Raw genomic sequence first — 5,551 nt, forward strand, 5'->3', positions numbered from 1 at the left:
TACTTACTATTTTGAAAAAGTTACTGTTACAGTACTATTTCTCTCTTCCTGTCCCGACTGTTTTGACATTGATTGATAGTATTTATTGTTGTATTGAATTTTGTTACCGTTCTATGGTGATTATGTCTCTTTAATTCAATTTAATTCCTTGAAAATTCTAGATCCAAATGAGAAGTAACTGAGACTATTTCTGATTGTAGCTACTACTCCTATTCATATGAAGATAGCGCACTTGCTTATTTTTTTTTTTGGCTAGAAATTAAACTTTATATTGCAAACAAAGAGATTACAAAAAAGAAGCATTACCTACATTAGAGCGTTTTATATTTCGCTCTAAAGCGCACTTGCTTATTACTCGTGTATAACCACGACCTCTCTCTCTCTCTCTCTCTCTCTCTCTCTCTCTCTCTCTCTCTCTCTCTCTCTCTCGTACCCATTCTCATTCCCATCCTCAAATCGAAATGGCTCCCAAATCTCGCACCTCTCACAAATCATCCGGAACTCGAAAATTCTCTACTGCTATTGTTCTCTCTAGAGCCCTAAAAGGATCATTTGAAATCGACTTAACCTAGCAGCCTAAGGAAACGACTGAGGAAACACGAAGTTTGAGTGCTCCCGCAACTCAAGTCATTGCAGAACATAGAGAATCTGCACGGCCAATATAGCTCAATCAACTTTAATAGCAACTCCTACCACAAAGAACCCTGAATCTCGATTTCAATTAGGAAAGGAAATCATCCCAGCACCAACCATTCCTCCTCTGGCATTAGGCAAAGCTACTTAGACTGACACATTGCCCTCGTAGCAAATGGCAATTCTTCAGCACCTGCTTGAAGAATTCCTTAAGGCAAAAAATTTCCCTCCCCCTTCAGCTCCTGAAAGTGCCACTACTGAAATTCAAGCACCTACCCCTACTTCTATGGAAATGGGTGAATCATCTCATCTTACGCAAGAAAATGAGAAAAATTGTGAGGATTCCCCAACTAACAGCTAGGAGGAAACAGCCGAAGATATTGAGCAACAAGTGCTCATCGAGAAACTTCATGAGGATCTACCTCAACCAGTGATGCCATCCACCCAGGATACACCAACTACGGACCAGTCCGAAGCAACAACCGAGCATAGCGACCCTTGAATTGAGACTAAGGAAGCCCTAGGTCATTGAGATGATAGCATTAAGACGGGGAGCAACGGCTACTTCTGCGTGTCGTAATAAGTTTATACTATCTGACAATATGTTGTCTCTCAAAACTTTGTTTCTTGTTGATTATTTCTAATCTAGAAGTTTACCGATCTTCACTCATATCTCTCAAGATCTTCTAGTTACTATCTCCTTATTCCCTGAAAATCATATGGAGATTCTAATATTTGCCTATAGTACACTTCACTGAAATCAACACTTGTGGAGATCTTTACTTTACTAGAAAAATTTTTATATCTTTACTATCACATCTGCTATATAGTTTTGTCATCATAAAAAAAAAAAAAAGAGATTGTTGGAGAAACACCCTTAGGAATTGTGATGATTCCAAAACTATTCTTGATATAATATCTACTTTGTAAGTGTAGATGTTCGTGATGATTTCCTATGCAGTGATATCAATGATGTGACTTCATTGCAAAAGAGATCGCAAGATTGTCATTGTACAACCTGACTGTAAACAACACCAATTAACTGTGATAATTGGCTCATGACGATTTTTATATCAAATACGAAAATATCAAGTCATTGATGATGCTATGATAATGTTCATCTGAGGATGTTCATTGGAGACTTAAATATAATTTTTGGCACCTAGAATACTGGAATAGCACAGTAGGAGAACAGAAAACTGTCAAAGAAATGGAAACAGCTTTTGTCAGAATTGTCAAAAGCAATCAACGCTGTAACAGCAGTGGCAAAACATATTTTAGGAAAGATTGTTACTGTTCACAGAAAAAATGACTGTATGGGCAGTCTAGCTTCAGAAAATTGGCTCGTAGATAATCCTAACGGCTACTTGCTTCTCAGGACTATCTTCAATGGGAACATTAAAATCTTTATATAAGAGAAGATAGTTTAAGCCAAAAAAGGTTGGGCAAAAATATATAGAACAAGTCAAAAGCGTTCAATATTGCATTATGAGCAAATAGTATTTCATTCTATTGAGATCTCCATTATAGTGTTCTTGCTACATTGAAATCATAAGAAGATTAAGTTTACAAGTATGATAATAGCATTTGAGGCTTGATAGTGTGATATATCATCCGATAGGATCAATGGATACTACTTGTAACTTATCTTGGTGATTACTAGTGCAGTCTATCCCAGGTTGTGAATATTAGTCTGGAAAGTGAATATAGGCTTACTGATAAAACTAAACCAATATAAATTGATGTGTGCTTTGTTTGAATCATTATTACTTATTGCACATTAGCTTCTATAGATGTCATTATGATCAACTTCTCCTGATTTCAACATATTGGTTGGTAATTTCCGTGTAAACTTCAAACTTCTTAAAAATAACATATTCACCCCCCTTTAGGTTGCTTAACTAGCCTTAACATAATTTGCTCGGGTAAACTGATATGGCCATTAAGAAGTAAGACCAACACGATTGTGTTCCAGTGGAGCCATAGATCACGAAGACCATTAACGATGAAGGTTGAAAACATGGGCATTGTAGTCATCAAGAAGTGGAACCACAAGTTGCGGAAGTAACTATCAATGTTGGAGTAATGACTTTTGAAGTGATGTGTTTGTTTAGTAATTGCTTGTGCATACATGTTACTAAATATAGGAATCACATAGAATGTGTTTGCTTTCTTTTGTAGCCGTTTATTGTCGATAGTATATGTAAGTATTAAGATTGTAATTCAAGCAAATGACCGTCAATCAATCAATAAATACTAGTTGTTCGATTTTATTTTCCTTTTATCTTTACATCCCAGTACCCTTTTACATGGCTGGCCGCGATTGTACTCGGTCTTCGTAATTTTAATTTTCTCGTCAATTCATGTTTCTTGTCCAAAATCAACAAAGGACCCTTCACATCCCTTGTCAATTTCTATATTGATCCACATTTTGAAAGGTTTTCGTTGATAACTTTTCGGCGAAACTCCTCGATAATTTTTCACTTAAAAAGGGCTATCACGACTTATAGGATTAGTTAACAACATTTTATATCCACATCCTGGTCAATGGTATCCTAGCGATTTGGTAAAGTGAAATAAATTTTATCATAATTTCAACGCAAATAATCATGTTACTTTCTCATGATATGTATTTGTTTCGCCGGAATTGGATCGACAATAAAATATCTTTCACCGAAATTCATTCTTCGATTTTATAAGAGGAAACGGGTTGTGTGGCGATTCCGGATAGGAGTTATACTAATGGAGCACAAGGAAACTAATAGATATGCTTCAACGAAATTTAATCAATGTCAAAGTATATAACACTTTTCGAGAATTTAATCGACGACAAAGTTCGATGACATAAAGATTCAATGCTAGAATTTAATCGACAACAAAGGTCACAAAGCTACAACTAAGATACACATTGAAATTGAATCAATAACAAGATATCTAGAAACTACAGTTAAGGTACAGGAAATGAAAGATAATTGAAACATAATAGGTTTTGTTTGTTTGTCCGGGGATAGTTTACAAAAAGTACATATGACTATTTAAAGCCTATATTCGACCGTTACAAATAGAGTTATAAACGGTTACTAAAGAAGAAATAACTTATTAGTGGTTACGAGAATTTACATTACCCACAAGAAGTTACTTCGTGGTCTCCTATTATCGAGGAACACTTACCTATAAGAAGTTACAACAATCCTAAAATAACAGCAAAATAATAACCCAACGGTTATCCTCGTGTCGATAGCTCACCGTTAATCAATGACTTCATCGATCAATTTCAAGGTTCTCATCGATAGCTTCACGTTTTGTGCCACTGATGACTTCACTAGCGAGTTATCGTTTGTTTTTAAGTTACCGATAATTCTGGTCATAAATGACCAACTTTTGAGTGTAAACAATATTTATGCTAACATTTTGTGTCGAGAGTCATATTTGACAATGATAATATTCTATTTTGACGTGCAACACATTTCCTAAACATATTGCACGATCTATCGTTTGAAAAGAGACCTATTTTTTTTGCATTTTTGACATGCGATGTTCGGAAATTCTCATTTTTGTCCCATGTACTTGAGTGATCCACGCTCCATATAACCTAGATTTGATCCCAACTAAGTTTATCTCGACCTCAACCAACATAAGTCTGTAAAGATCATCACGATATGATTCGGTTGCTCACTTGCGAACTGGTTGTGCCATCTCTATAGTTTGTTTCATTGCTAATCTTAGTTCCTTGGCTTTACATGTAGAATTCAATGATTCGCGGTGATGCCTAATTTTCAGAACTCATTGCTTTAAAATTCCCTCTCTAGCAAAATAGAAAGGCAAATTAGAATCTTGGTCTCCACCCCCAATCGAGATCCATCTCATGGAGGGCAAGGCTTCTCATTCATATGGGCTGGATCCTTCCAACGCATGCTTAGAACCAGAACAAGTGGGTGTGGTTCTTGCAGGGCTCGGGTCCATGGATCCAATCGTGACCGTTCATCATGTGTAATCCCACAAGCAAATTTCACATATTCAACGGCAGAGATGCAGATCTAGACAACTATTTGGCTCGTTAGGACCACACAAGATTTGCCCTGTGTTGGGAGTATGATTATTTTTATGCACAAAAACCAAGATGTTCCCACCACCCCTCAGATATTTTTCGTTTTTATAATGTTTTCGTCTTGAAGCACCGACGGATCTTTACAAATCCGAGTCCCAACTCCAATTCCATGTTTTATTTATTTGTTGCAACGTTAGCCAAAAATAGAAGCGCATTCAATGTATCCACAATCCCTCCAAGGAAGACACAGTGCCATTGAATGCCTGCCGGTCCCAACTCTCTACTAAACACCCAGCACAAAATGCTTCCAAAGTCGAAGATGTGATTCAAAGTCACTCCCCACATGTCGTCGGCGTTATATATCAAAATAGAACATGAAGTGCCACACACCTCCTATGGGGGAAAAAGTACAATATATCCTCTATGATAGAATATAGAGTTGACTAAATTAATACGAATGAAATGTTAAAAATACATGCTATGTGCGAGCTATGCTAGCTACATATGAAGGGAAAAAACAGAGGGTATGATACTGGAAAATGGAGATAACGTGTCGTGGAAGCAAACCTGGCCGAAGCAAATCCATCGCTAGCGACGATCGAATAGACGAAGAGGTTAGGCAAGGTGATGTCGAGGTCACGCGATCTCGGGCGGCCCAAGCGAGGCGACATCAAGGGTTGTGCGACCTCGACATCCTAGACCCGTGCGAACCCAAACCCTTGACGACCCAGACTCGCCCATCGTCAACCTAGACTTGTGGACCGAGGCCCTCGGCCACCGTCGGCGATCGTTGGCACGCCAAGCACGACCTCAGTGTGGCGTCAGATTGGTGACCAAATCTGGACTTGGAGCTCGCATCTGGAACCTTCC

Source organism: Syzygium oleosum, unplaced genomic scaffold (assembly GCF_021117445.2).
Source record: "Syzygium oleosum isolate NSW1041296 unplaced genomic scaffold, Sole_v2.1 Sole_v2.01, whole genome shotgun sequence".
NCBI classification, from domain to species: Eukaryota; Viridiplantae; Streptophyta; class Magnoliopsida; order Myrtales; family Myrtaceae; genus Syzygium; species Syzygium oleosum.